This window comes from Bactrocera tryoni, chromosome 4 (genome assembly GCF_016617805.1).
Source record: "Bactrocera tryoni isolate S06 chromosome 4, CSIRO_BtryS06_freeze2, whole genome shotgun sequence".
Lineage (NCBI taxonomy): Eukaryota > Metazoa > Arthropoda > Insecta > Diptera > Tephritidae > Bactrocera > Bactrocera tryoni.
This window is the reverse complement of record NC_052502.1, coordinates 16,347,160-16,374,873: the sequence shown is the minus strand read 5'-3', so window position 1 is coordinate 16,374,873 and position 27,714 is coordinate 16,347,160. Positions and strand designations below refer to the sequence as shown.

Genomic DNA, 27,714 nt, shown 5'->3' with positions numbered 1-27,714 from the left:
CACAGCCATTTAACCAGCCAACCAACCAACAAGCCATCCATCCATCTAATGGCAAAATTTCACAAAATGCTCTTACGCGCGTCGGCTGCTTATGTAATCCATCGAAGGCAGGCAGCCGAGCAGGCATTCACTTATTCCGTTCAATTTCCTTAAGGCTTTTAAGGTAAAGAAGTATAAAGTTAACAGCCTCATAACTTCAAAGCTGCCATTGCACACCCGCACCCTGCCGCTGCTGCTGAGCCGTCCACTTGTGGCCGAGCTGAAAACCAAGCGCTGTGCGTTTTCTCATCGTCATCTCCATCAAGCGGAGCGCAATCGTCCAATTTCCATAGCGGGGCAGGCCGTCGAACGCGACGCAATATTTACGCAGCAGCAACAGCAGCAGCGGTGGAGGCAGCCGCACCAGCAATGGTTTTTGAAAGCACTTTGTGCAGCTGTGTGGCAGTGGCAGGAAGCAGATTACCACAGCAATTTTGCATAACTGCCACTGCCGCTGCCGCGCCGCACCACAGCGATGCCATTTATTTTGCCAGCGTCGTTTGGCCACAGCGTGTTGCAAGCACCGTGCAGCCGGCAGCCGTCAAACGACAAAACAAAACATAAATCAATCTAAAATGCATCGATTTTGCATCAACGCTGCGGTTATGTCGATATGCTGATGAGAATAAGCGGTGCCAACGGTATATGTATGTGTGTGTGTGTTGTGTGCAAAAAAGTGCGTCTCACAGGCAGCAATGCGTGGCGTTGCAAGAAAAAGTACAGCACACCGAGGCAATGGAAAAAAAAGTTCGAAAAAAGTTCAAAAAAAGTAAAAATAAAATTGCAACAAATTGCAATGTAAAGCCGTTTGTTGCATGAAATGACTGTTGTGGCATGCAAATGTTGCAAGTTGGAAAATGTGCTTAATCTTTTCTTTCCTATGACATGGCATTATAAAAACGGTTGATGGCATTTTGTTGTTGTTGGAAAATGAGTGAAGTAGCGGTGAAATGATTATTGCGGCTGCGTGTGGAAATCGAGCGTCAGCGGAAGCGGCTGTTTGTTGCAGGTTACTTTTTCATTACAAACATTTTCTTTTATTGACTATTATTATGGCTTTGGTCTCTAAGCTGTGCTAGATTGCGCTACGCATAGTCTAATTTTGTGTGGCAAGGTGGCACAGTGTGGCATGGATGGTAATATTTTATTAAAAATTACATAGACGGAATATGTTTTCCATGAAGGTCAAGTAATAATGAAAAAAAATCCTTGGTTCATTACACCTCCACCCTTTTAGATCAGTTTTTATTTTTTTTTTTTATAAGAAAATTTCAAAATTTTTTTATTTTAGATTAGTTTTTCAAACCTTTTTTTTTAATTGAAAATTTAAATTTTTTTAATTTAAGTTTCTGACTTTATAAATTGTTTATAGCTTAATATTCGCTAACATATTACCCATTTTCGTAAAGCCACCTCCCCGAAATCACCATTTTTTGTTGAAATCTGAAATACTCCAACTACTTCAGTGGAGATTCAAACCGTTTCTGGTTAATTTATATTTTAAATTTTTTCCCTTCCCTTCGAAATCTCAGAGATTTTCAGAGATAGAGGAAAAAGCTTTAAACTGATAATTCGTAAAACACTTGTTTAGCTTTTTAACCGCAACGAATTTCACTCTGAAACTGCTTAAGATCGATAATCGATATTTTATAGTGGTACATTTCTTTGATTAGTGAGGAACTGAATCATATTTTACATCCTAAATGTTAATACAATGGAAATTTGATTGAGAGGTTGGATAAAAGAAGGATTCTAGCTTAGACCAAAGTATTTCAAAGGTCCACCGATGATAGTCTCATAAAGAGGTTTTGTGTGAACGTTCTAAATTGATTTTACCTTCAGAGATTGGGCGGGCTCAAATTGACGTTAGATACATACAGTTATGGACTTGGTCAGATAGAAGAAAATCTGCCTCACGTTTTCATTCAGAGGAATTGCTTATGAAGAAGGTTTAGCTTTCAGTTGCTTTCATGAACGGCACAACAATTTTGTTGGTTACTTAATAGTAAGGTTAGATACCTTAGCCTGAATTTTTAGGAAAGTAAAAATAGTATTCGTTTTTCAATTCACGCATCTATTGATAATTTAGAAGCTTAAAAGTTTTTAAAATTTGATATGAATAAGTAATAACCTCAGTAGCCATTTATAGTGCTACAAAAATACTATAAAATTATGAATTCAAAAATCTAAATACCATCTTCGTACTAAATTAAATTGAAGATAATAAGTTAATGCGGTTCTATATTAAAATATCAAGAGCTCAACTCAATGACCTGTCCCAATTCGGCAGAAATAAATTGAACAAAACATTTAATAAAATATTCTCTAAACAATGAATTTCTAGGCAGCCAAATTGAACCATCTAGCATGCATACTAACTTTTACTGTCCACAAAAGATTATCGCATCTAAAAATAGATATCTCTTAAATGATTTTGTCGCGTTTCTTATCAGCTTTATTTCTCATAGCTGCTAAGCCATAATATTCAAATATTATACAAAAACTCAATATTGAGAAAAGCAGCTGTGGAAAGAAAGAGCTGCTCCTTAAAATATGGCAATGCTTATCTGTCACACCACTCATTACTCGTAATATGCAAGGCAAATTTATAAATAACTTTTTTTTTGTTGCTAGCGGTATTTTTAAACAAATATAATCTATGATACGAATGCGATTATTAAAAAAAATTTGAAATGCGAAAAGCGGCAACTGTGCAAATGACGCAAGTGTGCCCAGGGCGTCGGTGGTGTAATGGTCAGCATAGTTGCCTTCCAAGCAGTTGATCCGGGTTCGATTCCCGGCCGACGCACACTATTTTGTTATTTTTTTGTTTTTTAATTTTTGTAAAATTAATAAATATCTAGTAGCGTCTAATTTGTATTAAGGAATAAGGCTTTATTTTAAAGAAAATATTATAAATTAATAATTATGTGTTTTTTTTAATTATTAGTGCGATATTTGACTTTTGTATTGAATTTTTTTTGAATTCCTCACTAAAATAGAAATAAATAAGAATTTCTTACTAATTTAGAATCAAAAAAAAAAAAAAAAATACTGAGAACAGCTTACTACGACTTCAATCAACTTGTAACCAAAATCAATGCATAATATAATTTAATCTTAATTTTAATTACCAAGTTCATTTCGAATTGTAATTCGATTGCATTTGAAATTAATATCAAACATTTATTATATCTATATTTTTAAAATTGAATTATTAATAGACCACTTTTGCAAAAAGAAGCTGTTATAATAAATAAAAAATATTTACACAAATTTATGACATCACTAAAAGCATTCTACAATATTTTCTCACAAAACACATTCAATTACTCCTAAATTCCACATACTCAGTTCTTACATACATACATACATATTACCCCCTTTCATTTGACACGCTACACTAACAATTCCATTTAGCCCACAAAGCGAAATTTTCATATTGAGTGCCAGCAAGTTGTTGAGCTCTTTATTGTCTTTCTTTTTCATTGTCGTTTGTTGTTCGTGCTTGTGTTCGTGTACAAACAGAAACACACGCACATCAACCCTTAGTGAAGTGCGCAGTTTGACAACAAGTTTTCAACAGCTGCGGTGTCCGAGCGGTTAAGGAGATGGACTTGAAATCCATTGGGTTCTACCCGCACAGGTTCGAATCCTGTCCGCAGCGAAATTTTTTTATGATTTAATTTTTTACTTTTTATTGATTTTTTACAATTTTTATTTAATAACAATATTACTTTTTTAATGTTTCCGAGAAAATGTAGGAAAGAAAATTGAAGATAATGTAGAAATAGTAAAAAAAATGTGTTTTTATTTTGATATAGATTAACGATTGTTGTTAATGTTTGTATAAGAATATATTGTATATAGAACTTATGTATTTCACATTTCAAAGGAAAAAAATAGTAAAATTTTGTCAAACAAATAATGCGAAGGAATGCGAATAGTACTTCATTCTATTTCATCTAATTCAACGTTTTATATGTATGTTTCGAAACTAATACATTGTTTTATAAAGACCTGATTCGGAAATCGGTTGTTTATCAAATATTTTGGTCACAATCTGTTTCAAAAATTTTCAGAGATGTTTAGTTGGACCAATTTTGCATAGTCGCAACTGTTTCACTTTTTACTAGTATTGATACAGCTTTCCAATACAAAATTGAGTGGTTATTAAAACTCAAAATTTCGAAGCAAATTACTCAAAAAATAACTGATTAAAAAATGGAAAAAGAAGAGAATTAATATGAAGTTCTAGTAGGTCATTATGGCAATAACATGGCTGATTTGAATCTTTGAAAATACTACCTAGACAAAATAATATTTAAGTAGTTCCATTACAAGTTATTTCGTTAAACGAATTAGAAAATATATCTAAAATTTATTCTCTCAAGAGTAAAGAGGAATATTTTCAAGCGCTTAGTAGAAAATATTCTCCATTTGCATCATCAGTTATCGAATAATATATTTTTTTCTTGGAAAACATTGAACAAAACGACGTTTATGACAATCAGAAGATGTAAATACGAATTAACGGAATTGAACAGAGTAAATTTAAACGGTTCTCATGCCAATTGAAGAAAATGTATCATGCTCGGTTAGAACGTAACAGTAAGGCTATTAGGTATTAGACTAACGGTCAGTTAACAAAGATATTTATAGGCTCGGTAGTAACAGTAATTGACAGCAATTGAAGGATTCATAATGATCATCATTATATGGATTATACTTTTTAAGATATAATTCAAGTTCAATAATTTCAAGCAGTGAAATCTTTAAGATCTTGGAAAACATGACAATTTTAATAATATTTTAAAGCTTTTCTAAATAAAGTAGTGAAAAGGCTTGATATCTTTGAGCGCCTTTACAAGCAATTTAGGTTGTTGTATTTTAAAAGCAGCAATTCAAACCATCGAGTTACCGAGTTATCTATAATTACTCGAAAAAAAATATATATGTATTTCTACAAATGACAGTTTGTAGGATTTCCAAATAGGGGATCTCACAGTACGAAGAAAGAGAGTAAAAGGGTACGAGTGCTTTTAAAAATTATTGAAATGTTCTAATGTGTTTAAGATAACATGGAAGTTTTGCATCTTTAAACCGCATTTGTCATCTTCGAAAAGCGAAAAGCTCGAAAACACAATAAGCTGAGGAATTATAAAGAGTTAAAAATGTCCATTTATTGAACTATGTCCAATAGAGCTAACAATTTGGAATAGTTAAACATTCTATAAGTTTTATATTTATATTTAAGTAATCGTACATAATGGTAATTGGAACATAGTTTTGGTTTATCAGTCGCCTTAAAAATATAACTTTGAGCCACTTACAAATGTAGACAAATTACGAACGATGAATTTTTTGTAAATTTTTTGAAGATTTTTTTTTATTAAATATAATATACATTTACAGATTTCAATATACTTTGACAGCCAGCGATTCATTTTGAAACATTTTTGATTCCTCTGTTACCTTAGCGAAACTTCAGGCGTACCTTCGAAAAGGGTATCTGGCTGTGAATAATATTTTTCTGCTTAAAATAATTTAAGATCCAAAAACCAAAGAGCAAAAAAATATTTGATGAACTAGCAAAATTTTAATTTTTGACACAATGGGGGCTTCCAAAACAATCGTTTTATGTGAAATCATGTAAACTTCAGAGGGACTTTCAATTCGAAATTATTATCGAAAATCTTATTTCTTCAAACATTACCTATGAAATATATCTATGAAGGTAGTGTGAACATTTTAGACGATCGGTGCAACCAATTCGAAGAGATTTTCCTCACCGACTCAGAAACAGGCGATTTTACTAAATCTCATATCTCCGAAACTATTTGTCGTAACAACTTGAAATTTTCGGAGAATATATTAAAATATATGTGAACTCCATCAGCACAACGCTAGATCACACACATCTTTAATGATTCGACAAAAACTGGGAGAGCTTGGCTGGGAAGTTTTGATGCATCCACCATATAGCCCTGACCTTGCACCATCGGACTACCATTTTGTTCATTACAAATGTAAAAACAAAAAAAGTTGAAGTTGGATTAGAAGTACGAAAAGACTTTTTCGTCGACCCAATATAAGCAAAAATAGTAATTCGATTTTTTGAAATTCACAAATTTTTTTGTCCAACTGTAGACAAAACGGCGGTGAGTTTCTGAAGACCTTAAGAAAATACTTATTTGGAGACCATTGGACGTCATAGACAAAGTAATTGCGCCAAAGACTATTTCCTACATTTAAATTTTACTTACTCTGCTGTGGCATGTGCCACACTGTAGCATTACATCCGTTCCATTTTTTTAACAGTTTTTTCACCACTTTTATTGTTTCTATTATTTCTATTGCGGTTATTATTGTAGCCATTATAGTTGTTGTTGCCACTAGCTTTAGTATGCAGAGTTGGCTATGCAAATAGCTGGCTTTTACCGCGAAGTTTGCGTAAATAATAACAATAATTGCTTGGCATTACGCAAAACGCAACAGCGGCAACAGCAGCAACAAGAGCAATCGGTGGCAGAAATGCCAAAGCAAATGAGATGCATGTTGCAGCAACGCCACTGCAACAAAAGGCAATAAAAATGTGTATATGCATATGTATGTGTGGACACATGTTGCAACGCCACTTTGCTTAGAAGTTAGAATGCAAACGGTTTGATTTTTTTTATTTAGCCAAGTGTGTGCCACTGTGGCAAGTATTTGGTGTGTGTGTGTGTGCATCCGTTGCATGTGAGTCACTTGGCATTGCGTTTGCCGCATTTCAGCGCGGCGCGCACTAATTGCATGGCTGTTGACCAGCGCTGATCCGTGCATACGAATAACAGCATCAACAATGAAATAACAACACCAAAAAAAAAATAAAAAAAAAAACAGAAACAACAAACGCAACAGCGCAACGAAAGAACACTTGGCTGCGCGTGCCAGTGATTTGTGCAACGCAATGCCACAAACAAATCAAAGCAACACACATACTTGCAACACAAGCACACACACTCACAAACCTGTGCGCAGTCAAAAGAGTAAAGAAAAAAGCATGAAAACCCACTTGGAAACGCATACAACAGCGCGGCATTGCACATTTTTTGCTTTTTTCGCCAGCGCCACGCTATTTTGTGTGGCATGCAACATACGTTATTTGCATGCGCGATTTATTTGCCATGCTAAATAAGTGGTTTGGCATTTAAAGTGGCGCTTCATTAGAATGCAACGGCGTTGGCGCGCATGATCGAATGCGGCAGATGTGGCAAGTTACATGTACGCATCAGCAACAACAATTATTGCTGCCGTAACTGTATGTGCGACTGCAACGAATCGCTTGATATGCGCCAATTTGTTTGCAAAAAAGTGGTCCAGTCGCATGGCAACCACCTGCGCGCACACACACACACACATGCATATGTGGTGTATATGTCAACACATTGTTGCAGCGCGCCAGGAAACGCAAGCAAATTACATTTTATTATTGTTGTAAAAGCTGTTATATGGGTTGATTGTTGGAAAAGCGGTATTTATTACAAGTAATACAATGATGTGGCATGTGGAAGGCTTTTAGTGTGCGCTGTTGCAAGCAGGTGGTATTTAAAAAGATTTCGCTGGCAACAATTTGATGTTGTTAAATTAACCAAATTCGTGGTGAAAATGTGTTAAGTGGCAACAAAATAGCATGTGGCAAGCATGCTGCGAAACAGCGCGTTACTTTTTCGGAGCTTGATTAATGCCTTGTTGCTGTTAGCTTGCCACCGCGCACCATTTATCTTACAGCTACCTCCATGACCATGTTGCAAGTGTAAAATCATGTTGCACGCATTTTTACAAGCAATGCGCGCGCTTCTATATTGTCAACGCTTCCATGCCACCGCGTTCATTGCTCATGTGCAAAAATAATAAATGAGTTAGTGCTTGCGTATAACTTGCAACAGCAACTTCAATAAATTTACGCAGCCTATGCAGTTGATTTATGACTTATTATACGCACCACAGCCCACAATCTAGCATTTCTTTAGGCCCCACAGAATTCGCTGCCACTTCCCCACTTGTGCAACATGTGCTTGTGCATAATGTGGCACGCTCGTGGCATGACGCACTCAAAATTAAAATGAAAAATTAAATTTTTCTATTAAAAAAATTGCATTCTGCAAAATTGTTAACATGCCACAGGCAGGGCCAAAGCCCCTTTTCATGTGGCATGCTAAATAATGCACGCTTGGTGGCACGCATTATTAGTGGTACAAAGCTTATCGCCAGCAGACGATAAATCAGCGGATAAAAGTGGTTATAAATGCAACAAAAAGAAGGTAACAGCGCGCCTGGACAGTAGAAACTGCTCACATGCAAACCGCATGCGTGCAACATATTGCTGGCTGCGCGTGTTACACGCGTACTGTCGGCTACTGCACAGCGTACTGTCACAAAAACGTTTGTGAAAAATAATATAAGTTATATAAAAGAAAAGGCAAGCTAATAGTTGACGGCTGCAAACGTGCCACACACACACATACCATGCACAAGCACATTGATATTTACATGTGCTTTTGCAGCGCATTTTGCATTACACGCGCCCTTTTCCGCATGTGCTCCAGCCGAACGCATGCGTAGGTGTGCTGGCACATCATGCGGCATGCGGCATGCCGCATATATTGTAAACAATACTTCGTTCGCGGCTTCTTGTCTTTTTTGTCGCTGCTGCTACTCGACTTGACATGCCAGCCTTCGACAGGCTGCTGCATGTTTTCGAAAATAATTGACATGAACTTTTGTGGCATTTATAGGTGGCAACATTATGCACTCAGCTGCCAGGCGGCATTAGCGCGCGCAAGACATAACGTGACTGCCGGATTTTTATGGCCAACAAACATTTTTGTTGGTTAGTTACTTAATGTTGTTGTAGTTGGCATTACGCATGCCCGCCGTGGCGTGCTGCATGCGTGTGTGTGTGTGTGTGCGCGTGAGTAGTTGAGTGACGTAATGCGGGTAACACCTTTGTGACGAATTTTCGCCAAAATGTGCATAAATCACGCGTCGTTAGGCTTATAAACATTTTGTGCCATGTTGCGCAACATCTATGTGTATACATGTATATACATAGTCGTAATGTGGAAATGTATGTGTCGCATTTGTGCGAAATAAGCAAAGCGTTGTCAGATTGCTAAGCTGACATGCATACAATTGGGGTTATAAGCGCATTCAATAGCGGCCAAACGTTTGCTTAGTTAAAGCAATAAAATATTGCGCAGTATTTGTTGCTCACAAATTGGAGAAATGCAGCCCTAGTGTTGCTTATTGTATTTTCTTTTGTTATAAAGATACCCATATATCATCACCGCTATATTTATTAAAAAAAAAAAAAAAAAACAAACAAAAATGATGGAAACTTCTATACTTCGTAACTCACAAAGATCAAAACCAGGCCGAGCTGATAGCAAAACTTTATATTAAACTAGGGGAAATATTGCCCCGATTTCACCTATTTTAGGCAAAAACCAGCACAGCCTGCTATTGGGAAGAGATTATTTGAGAATTTCTATATGATTTCCTACATAGTGGCCGATATACTATGCGGTACAAAATCAGTTGGATGTTCGAAAATATTTAAGTTAGGGGCTAAGAGAAGTATTGACCCGATTTTACCCATTTTTGCAAAAGGAATTCTGACATCGCAAAAATATTTTCTCTAAATTTCAATACTAGACACTACAGATTGACCGATATGTACAATAATAAGTCCACCATATGCACTGGAGTTTTTTTTTCACAGCATGTAACACTGGCCTATCCTTTGGTGCCTAAGATTTTATACCTGATTTTGGATGTATTTTGTGAGTTGATACGGGAAAACAAGTCACATTTTCCATATCAGCTCTTGTTCATAAGAAAGAAGAAAAAACATCTAGTAGCGGGAATGTGGTTCATCCTACCTACTATATCGACTACTGATGCGCACAGAGCTGCACCAAACCCAAAATTTTTTTTTGTAGGCCAGTGTAATAGGAATATTTGGGTTGCTTGATCATGTTGATCGATGCTATATAGGATTCCTACTAAAGGTGGGCGGTACCGCGTACTTTGTAACATTTTTCCACCCGAATCTATGAAGTTTATTCCCTACAATCTTGCTTGTGAAATTTAATGATTGCGGAGCAGTTATTCAGTGATTTGTCGCACTTGCAATAGCTTTCAACATAACCCTTATATGAGCAGTAGGCAAGGTTATTATGTAATTTTATTCGTGCTCACAATGTACGAAGAAATACTAAAGGGACTTCTTGTCAGTAAAGCTCAGTAAAGCCATTGAAGAGCGGTGTAGCTGTGGCTGTAAGCCGAAAACTGGGATCAAAAGGACCGGTTGTGTAATATATGTTTGCCTTAAACCGGGTACTACTTAAGTCGTATCAAAAAAAAACTCCACTATTAAGTATATGGACGTGAGATATCAGAAAGTTGGAGACCAAAGTCCGACTTTTTGACTGTTTTTAGCACAACATTGACTAATTTCATCCCACACTCAAGAGATTTGAAGCCAACTCAAACTATATTCTTAATTTATTTTGCAATTTGATTATTAAAAACTTTTTTTTGTTATTTTTGGAATTCTTCGATAATTCAAGTATAAAATAAACAAATTTCACTCTGTCTTGGAAACCTTCGAACTTCCATAACGATGGTAAAATGGAAGGTTTGGTTCCAGTAGCTGGATTGGCGTTGGATCTACCAAGATTTCCAAACTGATGAACGTTTCTGTTTTGCAAATAATATATTCTAAAATAGAGAGAACTCGACATCTCAAATTCAAGGGGTTTACTAATTACTTTCAGTACTCTAGCAATACAGAAGAACGATTCTAATGTCGATTGCAACGAACTTTTTCTTCAGATATTGTCTGTCAACTACGATTACTGTCGAGAGTGAAACACGAGGTACACTTTTTGAGCTCAAAGTGTTAGAAGCATTAGATTATCTCGAAATTTTTAGACATTCTTACGCGATCTTAAAGATCTTACTGCACATTGCCCAATAGGCATTCATGCGTGAAGGTTAAAGAAGGACCACGAGGTGGTCACGTTAGTATGGAGGATGGTGAAGTGGAAACATCGAAACACTTTCTTCCCCATTGTCCAGCCTTTGCAAGACTAAGGATGAAACATCTGGACAGTCTTACTTTCGGCGAATCAAGAGATATAGCTGAGACTGACATTAGCCGTTTCAACAAATTTGTGATAGGCACAAATTGCTTTGTAGGTTTCTAAGAGTCTTATAGATCTATTATATATGAGTTTTAGGTAAAACAATGAACTGGCGTTCTAAGTTGTTGTAATCAGATCTCTGTGAGGATCGACCTCTTAACGTAACCTTACCTGACACCATTCTTAGTAATATTTTTAAATTTTTTAAACAAAAATTAAGGTTCCCATGTAAGTTCATTCAAAGCACTAATCTTACACAATACTTAAGCCAAATATATAATCTAACGGACTTTGCTCGCAACATGTTGCACAACTTTGCCTTCTAACTGTTTGGGTGTACCAATGCGACACACACGACATCAACCACAAACAACTACAAAACCACACGCAAATGCTTTAAGCAAATGAAATAAAAGAACAACAACGTAAATGTCATTCATGCGCACAGATGACCTCAGCGGGCAGCTGATTTCGAGCGCACAGCATGAAATTGGATATCAGCCTGTTGCAACAGTTGCAAGGCAAAACAAAACACCAAACTATCAAAATATTTGACACTGAAATGTCATTAATAATAATTGTAAAAGTTGTAGAATAATAAAAACCAACAACAACAACGACAGTGCGCAATTTGCAACGCGTAATTGCCACCCAAAGGCTAGTAGACAAAAAATGTGTGAGGCAGGCAAGCAGCGAGATGCAAATCGCTGGAAAGGCAGTTGCGCGGTCACGTTGAGGGTTGTGGCAACAATCGGCGTTGTGGTTGCGCATGCGCGGTACGCATTTGAAATCAATACAGCACGCAGCGCCGGCTATCGACGCTTGCTGTGCCACAAAATTGATATGCCAAAAGGCAGCGCCAACAAAGCAATAATAAAAAGTATATAAAAAATATAAAAATGCAACAACAACTACAACTAAGTGGCAAGTTAGTGTTACATGGCAGGCAGGCAGGCAGAACAAGTAGGCACAGCGACAGTGCATTGAAAGCATTCATGCAACAACGCCACAACTGGACCGCCAAAGCAGTAGCCGCCCCATTGGTGGCACCATGCTACATGCCGAGCAATTTATTAATGAGGTTGCAAGTTGATTACAAAAATTTACTGCCGCGGTGGCCGAGCCATAGCGGCTAGTGCGATATGAGCTGGCGCATAGTCATTGGTGTGGTTGTACTTGGTGCAGCTTGTTTGTGTGGCATGTTAGATTTTTACTTGGTTGTAGTTGTTTTTTTTTGGGCTGTAATTTCAGTCGCTGTATCGACTGCCACCGCCTTAAACGCCGGCTTCAACAGCACAATGCCAGCGGGTATTAGGCATTTATTGAGCTTATTAGCTCATTTTTAACTTGCAACATGCAGCTTGCAGCATGCAGCAAAGCATGTTTGTGTTTCCAGTGCGTTATTTATTACTTCTTTATTTATTTGAATACATATATTGGTGGTTTAGTTTTTTTTCTTGCAGCCATGCAACTTGCCACCAACCACCATATCGTAACTGTTTGTTGTATCGTGGCTTTAAACACGCACCACGCGTGCTTGGTTGCAAATGAGGTGTCAAATGACAAACGTTAAGTGCTGCAAACAGCAGGCAACAACGCATGTTGCACGACACCAATAATCAAATATCAAAACATTTGCAATGCTACACAATCAGTGTCAAAAGTGCGCAAACGCTTGCAACACACCACACATTTCGTTGTGCATTAGTCACTATACCGCGTACTACGCTATGTGGCATGTTGGTTTTTGCGCAGCTGCGCATGCGCACGCGTGCTTTCGAGGTCAAAGTGCATTCATTCGACATTTCTTTGCGTTTGTGTGCAGCTGATTGCGGCTTATTTGTCAAATGCGTGCGCCAGCGCGTTGCCGGTGTTGCAACATGCGCATAGCCACAACAGATAATCCGCTTCGTGCCATATTTATCATTATTGCGCTTGTGTCGACTGGACTCCTCCTTCCAGCTGCCACATTCTGCAAATAAAATTAGTCGAGGTCAAAGGGGTGACACCCAGTTACACGGGTCCAAGTGTGTGTGTGTGTCTATGGTGTTTATGTTGTGGGTGCCACAAAAAGTAGAAGTGAATGAGCGGTGCGCATGCGCTTGCAGCAAATTGCGGTCATATACAAATGTGCATGCATAGTTGTTGTGTGTTGCCGCCTCTTTTGTGCCACCAAATTATTTTGCGTGATTTTCCGATTTGCCAGCACTGCTGCATGCCACTTTTGTGGCGATTGCCGTTTTTATTGTGCACATTGTTGGCGCTTGACAACTGTTGCAAGCTGGCGTTTGCGATTGCGATTTACATTTTATTGGCGAGTCATAAAAACGTCAAGGATTTATTTGTTGCTGTGCATTGTGCTAATTTTCCACTGCGTTTTTTATGCATCACCACCATCGCCATCGCCACCGAAATGGGTGCAAGTGTGCGCTTGCATGTAGTTGTGTGTTTGTGTGTATGCGGCTACCTCTTTTGTATATTTAATTGGTGTGTCATTACCATTTGTAAGCCACTAATAAATCAATTGCTTAAGGTAACGGTAGGTTTTTCAATTGTGGGTGCATTTTTTTTGCTGCTGCCGCATATAGCGTTTTGAGATAAACGTGCCACAAGTAGAAAAAGAATTGAAAACAATTGACTGTGTGTGCGCAATTTAGAAGCTTTTCACTTATTTGGTTTCTGTTTGGCCTTCGACTTGGCATTCTTTGAAGCCACTAATGCCTACCCGCCAGTGCGTATGAGTAATATTCTGCGGGCAACTGCTTCATTAGCCAAGCAACGTACAACGAAATGCGCTTTTAAGTGATTTTGAATGGCTTAAGCTGGTAGCCTTTAAGCGCTTGTGACATAAAGTCATAATTTATTTAGCACTTTGCCAATGCAATTCTTAATTTTTGCTTTTTGAAAGCTTTGCTTGATTGATTTGTGTGGCATGCTGGTGTTTAACAATGCCGCCGATTTCGTTAAAACTAATAAAATTAATAATATAAAATAAAAAATTTACTATTGCGTGATTTTCGAGGGGGATACTGGATTTATGTATGCTATTGGTATTATATTTTTGAATATTTGGAAAAAAACAATATTAATCTTTGTTTGTCTCACAAAGTTTCAATATTTCCACACACAAAAGAGCTCAAAAAATCTTTGGAAGTCAACCAAGCAGGAATTTCAAAACGAAAGAAGGTCCCGGTTTCAACTAAAATCAAGGAAATTGGCTGCGATATGAATGAAACTAAGAGACGTTGAACGATGCTTTTGCATGTCAGAAACGCTGTTTGAACGCTACAAGAAGAAGTCGTTTTTGTATTGGATTGTGACTGGTGCTGAAAAGTGAACGCATTACGACAGCCACAAACAATAAAATCATATGGAAAACATGGCTAGTTAGCCAAATCAGTAACAGAACCAAATATTCATGACACTAAGGTATTGCTCTGTACTTGAGGGGATCAGAGGTCCGTGTATGTATTATGAACTTCTAAAACCTGGCGAAACCATTAATGGTAAAGGCTATTGATCACAAATCATCAAGTTAAAGCGAGCGCGTGTAAAAAAACGCCCAGACTCGTACTAGACACGAGGCAATAATTTTCCATTATGAAACGCTCAGCCTCATTTTACCAGACTGGTTCAAAACTATTTGTAAAACAACGTTAGGCCTTTTTTGCCTCACTCGCTGTATAGCGCAGACCTTGTGCCCTCTGGCTACCATTTCGTTCGATCGATTGAGAACGCTTTCTCTGAATTACAGTTCACACCAAAGTAGGGTGTCAAAAGTTGACTTCATACATTCCTGACCACCAAGCCGGAGCTGTCCTTTTAGGACGGAATTCACTAATTGCCAGAAATCTGTGGAAAGTTTTGGTTTTAGACAATACTTTAAAAGATCTGCAAGTTTTTCTTCAATGAATTCCTTGGTCCAGAATCTAAAATTGTGCGACATTATCCTAAATGTAGGCAACATTTACTTTTTGGCATGCGTTTTACTTATTGATTAATATAGTGTTGCCTACTTTTAGGGAAATAACTCATACTTTAGCAAAGATAGAAACCCATTAAGGTTACTCATAAAAAATTTAATATAATTAACAAAGGTTTTTTATTAATTATAGTTATTTCCTTTATTCTCAGTATGTTAAGCCCTTTGATCTCTCTTAGCGATATACAGATATATTTAATTTTTTTTTGAAAGATATTTTCTATAAAAAAAAATTTACTATTGACATCTTTTTATTTACTATTGGCATCTTTATATTTTTAATTTTTTTTTCAAAATTACTTTTTTTACAAAAAATTTTTTCTCAAAAATATTTAAAATTAATTTTTTAGAAATTTTTTTTTTTGTTTTTCTTCATAGATACGCCGGAAGCTCCGAAACCAATAATATTGAAACATCCCAAGCAACAGCTACTAAATACAGAGAACAGTAAATGAAAAAAGCATAAGATAAGCCAGAGAATTAAAACTGAATTGCCATACCAAAAAAAAACAACAAATTTAGTCAATGAATAAGAAACAAATATTTTATATTTCTTATAAATATACAATTAAATTTAAAATATTAAAAACATATGAAAAAATATATAAAATTGCAATAAAAAATCTGATCAAACTATTAATAATCGAATTCGATGGAAAGAAAACCGAAAGCGGAAAGAACAATTGGCCAATAATTTTTGTTTGCATCTTGCATTTTAAGCTAAAAAATGTTTTTATATATGATAAACATCTTTTTATGAGAAAGCCACAACAACTGCCTATGGAAAGCGAAACAAATTTTTTATGTGTCAAAAGGCCAGTTTCCATGGTAGATATTCTCAACTAAATTTAAATCTATTATTATTCCTTTTTTCAATATATTTTCAATTACTAGACCCCAAATTTCTACAGTCATGTGTGAAAAGCAATCAAGGACCATAAACAGGCAGCAGCCAGCTCATAGGCTCCGCCCATAAAGTGTGCGCTCGTAAAAAAATTATAACGGCTAAGCCTAAGATACAACAAAGCATTTATTTATGAAATAAAAATTTTAATTTAAAATTACAACAATAAAAAATTAATATAATAATTGTTGAAAGCTAAAAGTGAAGGCGCAACGAATTTTAGATATCTTTTAGCGAATAATAAATTTTGTGTCAGCGTTTGCGCCCATACAGTTTTATTGGTCATTTAACCACAAGGTGACCGCATTTTCGTATAAATTACAGTTGTAATTGAAAATTCAGAGCGTTTCAAATGTGGCACTTACCCAGTTTTAGACGCTTATGACTTGGATAAAAGGTATTTAGAGTGGCGCATAAACTTGTATGTTGAACGCTAAGGAGATATGCAAATGGTTATATAAATATAAGTATGTATGTAAATATATATGTGTGTGTTTCGAGGAAACAATTCAAACTCTGTGGTTGGTAGAGGCGAATGAATACTTTTTGCAGGTTAATTGTAATCTTTGGCATAGTTTGCCAAGTAACAACTGCGATGACTGGATTCATATACTATGACTTATATATTTCACTTATTTTGGTTTGGAACTTCGCTAAGTAATTAAAACGTGTTCCAGAGGTCTAAGTTATATATTTTCTCAACTCTTCTAGCATCATCTCGTTCAATACGTTGTCCATTTGTTTCATATTGCTTCGACATTTTTATACCCTGCTCGGGGTTATTAAATTTGACACGAAGTTTGTAGCACACAGACGGAAACGTTAGTGACTTTATGCATACTGTTTAAATTTAAAAAATATCTTCACATTATGTGGTATGGATTATTTTTCAAGGTAACAGTAGCATCTGCGCACAAACTGTTTGAACCGGACCACCATAGCATGTGACGGCCATGCAAACAGACCGATCCAAATCAAGTTCCCGTTTAGAAAATTTCTTGAACTGACAAGATATCTTCGAAAAAGACAGCATGGAATATTTTTCAAGGGAATGATACAATCTGCAAAATAATTGTTCCGATCGGATTACTACAGCATATAGCTAAAATATATACCGACCGATTCAAATTATCTTCTTGTATGGAAAAATCTTTTAATTGACAGGATATCTTCACAAAATTAGACATAAATTTTTGTCCAAAGCAATTTCCGAGCACCCAGTTCAGATCGATCTACTATTACATATAACTGTCATACAAACTGACCGATCAAAATCAAAATAAAGATATTTTTATAAATGCACCTGTAAAGGATATTATAGCTTCGGTTCAGCTGAAATTGCCGTGTTTCTCACGAGACTTTATTAACCTCTTGAATTATATCATCCTACCTTTTCTCATTTTCATATATTTTAATTAGATCTCTACTTTTTTAGATCCCTTCTTTTGAATCTGACTTTAAGTTATAGTTTCTCACTTCTCACTCTTATGTAAATTGATCTCACCTTAATTTATATCAACTTATCCATTCCAAATTATCTCACCCTACAGTATCTCATCTTATCTCAACTCGCCTCATCTCACTTTAATTAACTTCACCTCATTCATATCACCACATTTCATTCTACCACATCATTATCCATATCCATCTCAACCTATTTCACTTCATTCCATGTCACCACAGTACAATCCATATCCTCTCAACTCATCTACTCTCATTTCCTTTGATTCTCATCACCTCTCATTTCATCTTTACATCTTGTAGTAATCTCATATTAATTTATCTCACCACTCCTTAACTCTCCTCATCTAGCTTTAACTCACTTTTCGCATTCCATTTTATCTGCTGATATCTTATTTGTTCCCATCTGTACTCAATTCGCTTCACTTGACTTTTCCTATATTGCCACAATTTTCCCTCCCAGCTGGCGTCCTCCAGTGCCTCCTAACCTCATTACAAATTATATAATCTCTCTCATTTAAATGCAGTTGTTAGTTTTCTTTAAGATGTCAAGCCGATTTCTTTAACTCCGATAATTTATTTTAATTAAGAGTCATGCATACTTTATATTGTCGCCAAAGGAAACTTACAACATGTTGCAACATGTGCCAGGCCGGTGCTTATTTACCAATATAACACATTTGGCCGCAAGTGGGCTAAGAAAAATGGCCAAAAATGTGTAACAAGCTATTGCCGTGAGCGATAAATGCATGCAACAACAACAACAACAATGAGAAAACAGCAACAACAACAAGTGCGACAAAGCGCCCGAGGAGGAAGAAGAAAAATTGAATGTAAACACGCGTGGCATTTCAAACGCGTTTGCCACTTACCGCCAACAACTTAGCACATACACACACATACTAACACCAAAACAATGTATTTAAAGCAAATGCATGTAAATGATATTGGCCACGGCGCAGGCGCAGGCGCAGGCGCTGAGGCAGGCGGCGTTGCAATCGCGTAACTGTAATCGCATTTCAAGTTAATTGAACAATGAAACGTTTCTGCAATAATATTTACAGCGTAAATTAACTAACGAGCAGCGCAACAACAACAGCAACAATTTTCTATTGAATATGCGCAACAAGTCGGTGACAAGAAAAAAAACGATTGCTTTTTGTCATGAAAAAGAAACTAAAAATTTTAATAGCGAAACATAGTAGCAGCGCGTTCGTGTATGTATGCATGTGTGTGTGGGTATTAAAATAGGAGTAGCGCAGCAGATTAGTTTGCATTTCAGCTTAAGCAGGTGAATTTATGTTGATCGTTTAAAAAGCGGTCAATTCGACGCACACACACACTCACGCGCAACTTAACAACAACTCAAGTCAGGAGGTGCGCGCGCGGTGGTATGGCGCGCCGCATGTGGCAGCTGCCAATCGCTAAGCCGCGGCGGTAAAACGATCAGCCACACAACAAACAAATTCGTTGGCGCATGCGCAGTCACAGTGGCTGTCTATGTGTATGTGCGTGTGTGTGTGTGTGTGGACTTGTGGCCGAACGACTTGGGTTGGGTGTTGTCTAACGCCGCGTGGCGACTGTGTGGTGTGGCGTGTCACAGCTGTTGTCTGATTCGTTCATTCGATTTCGCGTTGTATGTGCGCTTGCGCGCGCGCGCTCTATTCGTATATTTCATATGCAACAAGTCGAATTTAATGTAGTTAAGCGCTAAGCAATTGACTGGTTGACTAAGTCACTGGCTGGCAGCAAGTTGACTTGGCGGCGCGCATAAGCACAAATGATAGAGTGCATATGCGCGCCTATGTGTGTGTGTGTGCGCGCGCAGTTAGTAGAGCGATAATGAATGTCAGGTTAAATGTTCGATTGGCGATCGCGCGCGATGCTTGTGGCAGGCGAAGAAATGCTGCTTTGAAGTGGGTAGGTATGTATGTATAAATATTTATATGACATTGTATGTGTGTAATGCTATTTGGTGCGCTTGGCAGCGCCAATGGCTGTACGAGGCGCTTGAACGCTGGCAACTCGAAACGTGATTTTCTTACTTTGCCACATATTTTTAATCGTTTGTTTTTTCTTTGAAATTTACACGCTGAAATATATTTTTCTATTTTTCATATTTTTATTGACTTTTTACATTATTTATTTACTCTGTATATTTTTGTTGTTGCGTGTAGCCTACCATTGGCCCATTCGTGCGCGTTTGATAAGGCAGCCGCCGAACAAATGAAGTGATTTCGCGTGATATTTCATGCTGTTGCATATTTATTTAATGCATACCATAAGGAAAAAAAATACAAAAAATAAAGTTGAACAGAATTTGAGACAAAAATATACAGGCTTACACAGAAAAAAGTAAAAAAAAAAAAATTTAATAAAAATAGATATGAAAATGTTAAGAAAATTTATTAAAAAATAAAATAATTTTTACAAAAAATAAAATAAAAAATTGAGAAAAATATTACAAAAATATATTTAAAAAAAAGTTACAAAAGAAAAGTAAAAGACAGTAAGAAAAAGTATTGCAGAAGTTATGAAAAATTGCATACAATTACAATTGCATTGTAAGCTTAAAAGCCTTACCGCTTAGCTACAGTTTTCCTTACTGCCTTCCAACATTTTGATACAAAAAAGTTAAAAACCTTTTTTTTCAAAAACGCCTTGCTTTTAGCGCGCCAACTTATTAATTACTCACGACATGCCCGTTGGTTTGTGCCTCGCCGCTTGTTGGTTGTGATTTTATTTTGCACTTAATTTTTTACATTATATTAACGGGTTTTTATTTTATTTTGGAATTTTTGCATTATATTAACGTTTTTTTATATCTATTTTAATTTTGGTTTACTTCTTGCGAAACGTTTTTTATTGGCGCTTGCACTTAAAGGTAGGTGGTAACCGTGCTACACTATTAAATTTATTTGCCATTCAATTGGCCACTGCTGGATTGTGTAAAACTGCAAGTGTTGTGCATTTTTCAATTTCTTACGGACACGAAAGGGGCGATCAAAGCAAGCTTTTGAGTACACTAGCCTTTTTGACTGTAGTAATTAATGCATTTTTGGTGTAACTGTTAATATCAACTTCATAATGGGAGCAAAGTTCAGAAAATGCATTATTACTTATTTGAAAATATTTTTAATAAATATAGAGAAAAGTAAAAAAAAATTATAATAGTAAAATAATTTGGAATTTAAAAAATGTGGCAACTCTAATTTTGTAATGGGTTTTTTAATTTACTATTTATGTTTTTTATTAAAAATTATAAGAAAATAAAATTAAGAAAGTGAAATAAAAACAGAAATTAAAAATAAGTGGCAGCACTAAAACGAATTTCGCATTATAATTAAATTTTGTTATATACTTTCCATATTTATAAGATGTGCCCAATTAAAAATAAAATATATCTGTTAAAAAATACTTTATGTTTAGTGAATTTAAAATTATAAAAATGTGGCAACGCCAATTTTGAATGTTTTTTTTCTGTATTATAATTTTCTATATTAATAATTTCTCATTACAAACTGTACAAAAATAAAATGAGAAGAAAAAAGTGATATCGAAATATAAATAAGTGGCAGCACTAAAAACAAATTTCTGGTTAAAATTAAAATTTGCTATTTATTTTCGATTAAAGCCAGATATAATTATAAGATGTGCCCCAATGAAAAATATAATTGATCTACATATTAAAAAATATATTATTTTTAGTGAATTTATAAGTATCAAAATGTGGCAACGCTAATTTTTAATATTTTTTTTTTGATATACTAATCAGTTTTTTATTAAACAAATTGTATAAAAATGAAATTAAAAGAAAAAGTGGAATAGAAATGAAAATAAGCGGCAGCACTAAAAAAAATTGTCCGTTAAAATTTAATTTTGTTATATATTCAGTTCACTTTTTGGATTTTATTTAATAGCTTGAAGGCAATTTTATAGTAGCTGTCTTACATTCGCCAAGCGTTGGCGAGTAGCGAATCGAATAAACTGTACACGATCTTCAAACAAATAGGCAGCACTAACCCATAGTGTGATAATGCTTTCTTAGACTAAAATTTATATTTTTTTCCCGTTAAAAAAAGTGAGCAGCAGACAAAGATAGCGAGCAGAGAAATAGCGAATCGAAGATTCTCTCATATGCCTATGGGAACAGTCAATTGTCACAATCTTCTCTTAGGGCAAATTTTTCACAAGCAAACTCATTTGCATAGTAATCACTTGGTGTCAATTCTGAACTAGCAGGTGGATGCTTAACAACCTCTCAACCCATCTCCCGTAGCTTCTGGCAAGTCGCTATCATTGTATGTGGCTTGTGGTTGTCCTAATGGAACACTCCTTCTCTCCCATTGGGTAACAGTCGCCGCTTCTGGGCGTTTTATTCCTTCAGATCCAACGGTTGACCGTATAGGCCCGAATTTAGAGTTTGACTCTAGAGGAGCAGTCTCTTGCAAATGAGTCTCTGTCATACCCATCAAACCCCTGACAAAGTCACCCCAGAACCTTCAAAACTTTTTTGGCCACTGTTTGCGCCGGCTTATCTCGATTCGTCTACGACTTTCTTCGCTTGATTTTGTCGTAAATGACCTAATTTTAATTTCCAGTACTCATCCGCTACAGAAATGTATTGATTTTATTGCTATTCAGCAGCGATTCGTAGGTGGAAATTCGTTCTATTAGGATTCTTTTGCGATAACTCCTGTGCCACCCATACATTGGGCTTGTTTTTGTATGTGGACTTCTTTTATAGGGTCCCAAATGGTTTTTTGTGCTTCTGGGCAATCGCAACAGCGCTTTCATGATAGTGGCATTAATCAATTTCCACTATTTTATCGATATTTTCGACAAGTGGTCTTTCAAAGCTGGAGCTGGTGAAAGAAAACCTGGCATATTTTATTTTAGATTGTGTCCAATGACAGTTCTTAAACAAAACTGAGTCAGGCAATCACAAAACTGTCAAAATTTTTACCGCTTCACATAGATCTTGTGATTTCAGTAGACTTTGGAAACCATATTCACGCTTTTGCGTTCACAAACTTTGAACTGATCAGTTTGAGCAAAGAAAAATTATATGTGATAACAACAACAATAACAATGTTCAATATGAGAGATTACCTCATTATAATGGCATAATGTTTTAATATTCTATCTGTAAGTCATTATTTAGGTATATAAGCTTTATATCATCAGTTTGTTCGTTTCACCAAGTTCCAAAGTTTGTTGAATTGAAGACAGACATCGTTTGTGAATACTCTTAAATACCAAGATATAGACAATCAATATACTGCTATAAATTTGAAACTCTACTTATTAATACAGTACGACTTTATTACAGATCGATAAATCTGTTTGTCTAAAATTAGCTGTGTGGCACGTGAAAAAATAAATCTTTAAAGTGCACTCCATAATAAACCGTTCGCTATAAATCTGACGCACTCAACCCACAACATTAATCCACGCGAAATTCAATCAATAAAATAAAGGCTATAAAGTAGATCTAATCGAAAGATATTTATCGAAGGCCAACGAGCGGCACTCAAGACATGCAACTAAGCAACACAAACAAACTAATCTAATTAGTGCAATTAATTATAAAGATTTTTCCTGCGTGCAACTAATCTTGAACTCGACAAAGTAGAGCGCAGAAAAAAGATGAAGATAATAATCTGAGATTTAAGTACGCAATGTGTATGAGTATTTGAGTGAGCTATTTTCACATACACGCACACACGAAGGATGTTGCAAGCCGGGCAGGGGGGAGGTAAATGAAGAAGGAGAAGAGAAATATGTGCAAGGCGTACACATTGTTGGCAGCAGCAGCAGCAGCAGGATTAACAATAATAGCAGAAGGTAGCGCAACAATAACAACAACAAAAAGTGGTGGCAACAAAGCTGCTGGCTGCAAGTGGCAATTATTTTTGTCTGCAAACAACAAAAATAGTCGTAAATCTTTTCAGCTAAAAAAAAAATAAAATGAAGAGTAGCTGCATGTATTTGTGGCACATACAAATATAAATGTGTGAATGTGCTTATGCGCATATGTAGTTATGTCTGCCACATGTGCAACGTTCGAGTCGCCAACAAGCTTGTGAATTTTCACTGCCAAGTTTACACAAACACACACACGCACAAATAATTTACGGTTGCTGCCACTACTGGCTGTTGTTGTTGTTGTTGTTGTTGTTTTTGGCGCTGATTTTATTGTTGCCAATGCTGTTGCTACCGTTTTCAGCTTTTTCTTTTAATAAATAAATATTATTATTTATGCATTAGTATTGCTGTTGTTGTTATTGTTGCTTTTTCTAATTTAGCTGCCATCTCCTGTTGCTGTTTTTGTTGTTTTTTTCTTATGGCTGCCAACTAATGCTACACAGCGTGCACTTCACTGCACTGTGCCGCCGCACTATGCGTTGTGGCAAGTGTTGCACGTAAATCAAAAGAATTTCCTGTTGCCACATAGCCATACTATGAACTCAAGTGCGGCTCTGGCTGCTGTGTGGCAGCTGTTCGTACTACTGCTACTGGAGCAGAAAATTACTTTCATCATAATTTTCAGTTATTCATGACTTAACTGCCTTCACTATAAATGTGCGTGTGTGTGTGTTTGAGCTGTGTGCCTTCACGGCTCACTGAGTTGATGCAAGTGATGTGGTGGGGCAAACGAGCGGGCGGTTGGCAATGCGGTCAGCTGGTGGGTAGGCTTAGGCTTAGGCTTCGACAAAAAGCACTTGTAGACAAAGCAAGCTCCACCAAGTTTGTGGTGGCGGTGGTGGTGGCACGCACGTCAAGGTGACGCCAACACTTGCAACAGCTGAGTGGGATTTTTCCCTTTAGTTTTCCAAACAGCTGAAGACTGTAGCGCTGTGAAAGTGTTGCAGCACACTCGGCATGTTGCAACTGCGGTTAACCTTTGTGTGCGTGTTTTGTGGCAACACTGTTTACTACCCGGTGGCACACCACTTCTGGCATAGTAATTTGGTTGGCACTGCGCTTTTTTCGCATTTGTTTTTGCTGCGCTGCTTATTTACTTTTGCTTCCGCGCGGCAGCAACCCACTCGCCACACTTTATTACACTGTTTTCTCAGTGAAAATTGAAAAGTCATCAACGCGCGCGCTTAAAGACAGGCGGCAGCACCTAAAACTAATAGTGCAACAGTAGCAAAGTGCAAGAAAAAGCGGAGTCAACAATGGCCCACAGACAATAGGCGCGAACAAAAGGTGGCAAAATGTGTGTTGCAGCAATGAAAAAATACAAAAACAATATGAAGAAGTATAACAACAACATTAGCAATAAATATAGCTTTTTGTTTTACGCGCCACAAATTTGAAGTTCACACATGCGCAGGTGTTCGCACATCTTTGTTGGTTTCGGTATTTTTTGCTAAAGGCGAAAGTGAGCGGCAGTGCCTCGGGCGTCAGCATAAAAGTTACTACGTTGATGATGGAGCTTAAATGGAAAACAAATTGGAGTAGGAAAAAGGTTAACTATCTTGCCACTTGCAAGAATTATGACGCATTTTCGCCAAGGTACTGTTCTTCACACTTTCTAAATTTCCTTGCAACGCCAACAGTTGTAGTCTGCATGCTTCGGAAATTCCATATTAATAATGGTTAGTAGATAGCTAGAACTCTATTTCAGTCCAAGATCAAATATTAGTACAGGGATTATGTATTTTTTTTGTTTGAGAATGAACCAAGTTCCCTGCAATTCTCATGCAGTTTATACAACTAGTAACATTAATACATTTATATCGGAACAATTTTTTATGGTACTTATAAGTGTCCTGAGTCTTAAAATCCTGCCCGATGCTAGTTGTAAAAGTTTTATGGAGGAGAACAAGTAGTCATCGCACTCGCCACTTGGCGTCCACGTCGTTGACAGTCATAACTTCAAAGTCGCAGAAAATTTCGTTTATATTGGAACCAGCATTAACACCAACAACAACGTCAGCCTCGAAATCCAACGCAGAACAACTCTTGCAGACAAGTGCTACTTCGGACTGAGTATGCAACTGAGAGGTGAAGGCCTCTATCGACGAATAGAGGACTAATTCTACAAGCCACTTATCATTTCCGTCCTGTTATTTGGTGCAGAGGCAAGGACGATGCTAACATCTGATGAGTCGACGTTATGAGTTTTCGAGAGAAGGGTTCTGTGGAAGATTTATGGTTATTTGCTCATTGGCAACGGCGAATACCGTGGTTGATGGAACCATGAGCAGTACGGGATATACGACGACATAGTTCAGCGAATTAAAAGACAGCGGCTACGCTGGCGTAAGTATAGATGAAAACACTCCAGCTCTGAAAGTATTCTATGCAGTACCCGTCGGGGGAAGCAGAAGAATGAGAGAACGACTGGCGCGCTGTTGTAAACTCAGCTCTAACCGCGTAAAGGGTGTATACGTCAATAAAGAGGAAGATATGTATATAGCATAGTGGTCCAATCCGAAGAAATGTTTAGGTTTATTGTACGATATTTCGGTATCGGCGGTTGCAACAAATCAGCAATGGTGGTTAAAATTTTCGATATCTCAAAAACTATCGGACTAGTTCGCGTATATACAAGAGTTTGATTCCAATCATGCGGATTGTATGGCTGCTATATGATATCAGCGATTCTGACAAAGGTGCAGCTTCTTGAGAGAAAATGAATGTCTGCAAAATTTCAGATTGATATCTCAAAAACTGTCGGACTAGTTCGCTTATATATAAGAGCTTTATTCTGACCATTCGAAATGGCGGCATCAGCGGTTCCAAAAAATGTGCAGCTTCTTGGGAAAAAGGACGTGTTCAAATTTTCATACTGATATCTTACAAATTGCCTGACGAGAGCGCAAATATACATGTAGATGGACGGATACCGATGGACGGTCTCAAACGTTTCCTTCAGAATGCCACTTCGCGGCAATTTAATACAAGGTATAAAAAGAAAAGAGTGTGTATTAAGACTTCATACTCTGAGAGGGAGATCCATTAACGTATTCTATATGTAGACAATCTTTTCTGAAAGATCCATTAATAAATCGTTCTCATACCCATTATTCCATACTTAGAATTTTGCCGAACAGTTGAGTGAAAGGTGGCCGTTAGCTGACGGAGTAAATAGGCAAAAATAAGACGAAAGACCTCAGTTGATTCTTGGACCTAATTGAGGCAGATTATCATGACGGCTACATAGCAAACTTCGAACACTATACCGCGATGAGGAGAGAAATCTGTTATATACTTAGCAAACATACCATTTTGACTAAGTGGTTCTAGAGCCATCAGCAACATACTTTTTTAATCTTACTATTATAACCATGCTAAGTAGTGCCTTCTTCGTGAAGGAAAATACTATAAGAAGAGAGCGTGGACTTATTAGAGCAGTAATATGTAATTATTATATCTACGCCAGTAAAGAAGAAGAAGAATATATAATTATTAATAATCTATGCAACAATGTGGCTGTATAAGAGCAACATGTTGCAAGAGTATAAAAAGAGGTACATAAGTACAATAAACACTTTTAATTGCAAACTGATAAAAGCCGAGGTTTAGTTTTGGAAACTACTTTCAAAAATAATGTTGCAAGTAGAACTAAGGTACCCCATCTCACCTTTTTGTATATTTTTTACAATTATAAACGCTTTTTTCAAGAATAACAATAAAATCTAACACAAGACAGTAGCAGAAATGCGTAGTTTGAACAACACACACCTGCAAATATGAAAACCTCCGCATTTCGCACTTGCCACAAAGCATAAATTTGCTTAAGCCACACTCTCAAGCAAGTGTAGCGCAAATATTAGCTTTTTTACAATTTTTGTCATATCTCTGCAGTGGTAACTATGCTTCCAACTACACTAACGGTAAATTGTCACTTTAATGCAACTTTTGCAACTTGTTTGCAAGCATTCGGACATATTTCTAATGCGAAATGAGTGGCGCAAGCGTTTTAATTTGACAAGATGCAAAGCGAAAGCCACATAATAACAAAAACAACAACAACAAACAGTAACATTAATCCACATCATTTACGCCACAAGCCGTTTGGGTGATTACCGCGTTTGTTGCAAGTTGCCCCCCTCCCACACAAAAACGTTTGACGTGTGTAAACATGCGTCGCTTTGCATACATTTTGACTTGACTTGATT

General features: G+C 36.7%; 1 protein-coding gene and 2 non-coding genes across 5 annotated transcripts in view; 2 read left to right on the top strand and 1 right to left on the bottom strand.

Moving 5' to 3' along the window:
- LOC120775337 (platelet binding protein GspB) overlaps positions 1 to 27,714 on the bottom strand; it is a 376,877-nt gene that overhangs the window by 163,426 nt on the left and 185,737 nt on the right. The window lies entirely within an intron of this gene.
- Trnag-ucc lies at positions 2,777 to 2,848 on the top strand. Its single transcript has one exon. It is a non-coding gene; the product is annotated as a tRNA-Gly (tRNA).
- On the top strand, positions 3,625 to 3,706 carry Trnas-uga. Its single transcript has one exon. It is a non-coding gene; the product is annotated as a tRNA-Ser (tRNA).